The sequence below is a fragment of the Camelus bactrianus genome, chromosome 3 (assembly GCF_048773025.1).
Source record: "Camelus bactrianus isolate YW-2024 breed Bactrian camel chromosome 3, ASM4877302v1, whole genome shotgun sequence".
Lineage (NCBI taxonomy): Eukaryota > Metazoa > Chordata > Mammalia > Artiodactyla > Camelidae > Camelus > Camelus bactrianus.
In genome coordinates, this window is record NC_133541.1 from 31240577 (window position 1) to 31243480 (window position 2904).

The 2904-nt window shown below is 30.2% G+C and overlaps 1 non-coding gene across 1 annotated transcript; it reads right to left on the reverse strand.

The window, feature by feature from the left end:
- Positions 1 to 2158: 2158 nt before the first annotated feature.
- On the reverse strand, positions 2159 to 2265 carry LOC123617519 (U6 spliceosomal RNA). Its single transcript, XR_006725659.1, has one exon. It is a non-coding gene; the product is annotated as a U6 spliceosomal RNA (small nuclear RNA).
- Between the last annotated feature and the right edge of the window lie 639 nt (positions 2266 to 2904).

The window sequence follows — 2904 nt, forward strand, 5'->3', positions numbered from 1 at the left end:
TTCCACAAACACTGCCCTTTAATCATACATTTGCATATATTATGTACATACAAATTATAAATTTTTCATCAATTTGACTTTCGAGAATCTAAGAAGAAAAATTGGGGGCAAGCAATATTGTTTTTGAATCAATTATAAAAGCTCACCCTTTAAAAGATAAACACAATTAGCATATAGTCTTTCCCCATTCTTCTACCTCTGCCCCTTGAGAAGAAAAATCTTCCCAAACATTTGGAGTGAGTGAGGATGGCTAACAACTGCTTGTTGAAATGCTGGTGGTTCACACTTCATGATTTCCAAAGTAACATCAGTATGGCTTGCAATGGACTTATTTGATTGTGGAAACACTGTGGTCATCACATTGTCTCTGCTTGTTTCCAGACTCAGGTGTTAAAACTGATAACATTTTGAAGACTTACAGATCTTTCACTCTTACAATCTGCCTGACATTTGCATTCTTACTACAATATCCCTGCCAAAAGGTGGACCAACTTATGCCTAGATATCAATGGTGGAGAGTCCTTTCAGGAACATTTTGTATCACCAAATCAAATTATTTCTCTCCGTAGTTAATGACTCTGTTAATGACTACCTGTTAATTCTTTTCCTGAAAACATTTGTATTTGCATCTACAACTGAACTCAAAATTGCAGATGTGGTCTTTAGAACACACAGGGACTTCCTCATTTTGACATTATTAATACAGACTATAATTTTATTAAACTTGTGAGGTATACTCATTAACTTCACTTTTATCTATAGTTAAAGTATTTATTAAGCTTCTTAGCCTTCACTTCTTTATCTTGTAGTTATAAGATGCATTTTGACCCAGATGAAACATCTTACATAATTTCATTGTATTTGTTTTAATAAATTTTATTTACTTTTTAAAAATAACTCTTATTAAAAAATATAAATGTATATTACGTATACATGAAGAAAAACATCTATAACTCACCTAAAAAACAGCTATAAATTATCCCAAACTTCAATATCCTAGAATGACTTTATGATATTTGTTTAACATAATTCCAAATATATATCTGTGTATGTGCAGTTGAGTAAATAATAGCTAGATATATTCAGAAAAAATTAATAGAAGTATAATCATACTATGCATACTATTTTAAAATCAACAATATAAAAATATTTTTGAACTTTAAAAAGGAAAAGAATTAATATTGCTTTATATAAAGACAACTTCTTCTAAAGTTAGGAAAAGGAAATAACTTTTAGGAGTGGAAGCCATGTGAATTTTTTACTACATGTTTTAATTTTAGGCAGCATCAATTAAATTACTGCTTTAAAATATTATATGGGGGGGTTATAGTTCAATCCTCAGTACCTCCATTAAATAAATATATAAACCCCCACCCCCTGAAATAAAATATTATATGAAAAGACAAAACTATGGAACAGTAAAAGATCAGTGTTTGTCAGTGGGCAGAGGGGAGGGATATGAGAGGGAAGAATAAATGAGCACAGAGAATTTTAAGGGCAATGAAACTATTTTATATGATTCTATAATGGGGGATGCGTATCATTATGTTTGTCAAAACCCATAGAATGTACATCAAGAGTGAACCCTAATGTAAATTAGGGACTTTAGTTAATAGTAATCTATCAATATTGGCTCATCAATTGTCACAAATGAACCACACTAATACACAGATGTTAAAAATAACGGAAACTGTGTATTTAGTGGGAGGAGTATATTAGAATACTCTGTGCTTTCTGCCCAATTTTCTTGTAAACCTAAAACTACTTTTTAAAAACAGGACATTAATTAAAAATAAAAACTAACCAATAAAAATAAATCTAAAACATTTAAAAAATAAAAATAGATTACGTATCCTTCAACTTAAAATTATATATCTTTTCCCTAATTCAAAATTTTTATAATCTGCTTTAAGTCTAAAGAATTTATAACATCTATATTCTTTTCTTATTGAAGTATAGTCAGTTTACAATGTTGTGTCAACTTCTGGTGTACCGCATAATGCTTCAGTCATATGTGAACATACATATATTCATTTTCATATTCTTTTTCACTGTAAGTTATAAGATATTGAATATAGTTCCCTGTGCTATACAGTATGAACTTTTTGTATATCTATTTTATATATATTAGAATCTGAAAATCTCAAACTCCCAATTTAAAAATAAGGAACACTTCACAAATTTGCGTGTCATCCTTGCGCAGGGACCATGCTAATCTTCTCTGTATCATTTTAATTTTAGCATATATGCTACCGAAGCAAACACTATTCATAGGTTTTATGTTTAAATAAATTCACTGCTCACACTCAGTCCTTTCTTCGTACATTCCCTAATTGGGTTCTTTATTTTAAATGACATTTTAGTTAGTTAGATTTTATTTTCAAGAGGAACTCACAGGTGTGAGGTTTCTTAATACTGTTCATGTCTGAGAATGAAGGTTCTCTGCCTTTATACTCTCCCAACAACTTGGCTGACATTAAGATTCTTGGGTCAAATTTTCTCAGATTTGGGAACAATTATACTTTGTCTTTGAGAACTGAGCATCACTAGAGAGAAAACTGAGCCAGCCTGATTCTTCCCACTTGAAGATGACTTATCTTTTTTGAAATTCAATAACTAGAATATGTTGATATCTAACTTTCTCTTGAAATTAACTTTGACATTCAGTAATTAGAATGTGTTTTAGTATGCAACTTTCTGCTTCAATTTTTCCTGGAACATAATGCAAAGAAAAATTTAGCTCCTTGTTTCAAGAAATGAGCAATATAATTTAAGTCTACATATATTTCTTTTTACATTTATTACAGCTTCTACTTTGAGGATCACATGATATCCTCGTGTTAGGTAATTTTAATCTGTCACACATATATGTCATCTTCTTTCTAATAGCCTTGATTTGTCTGT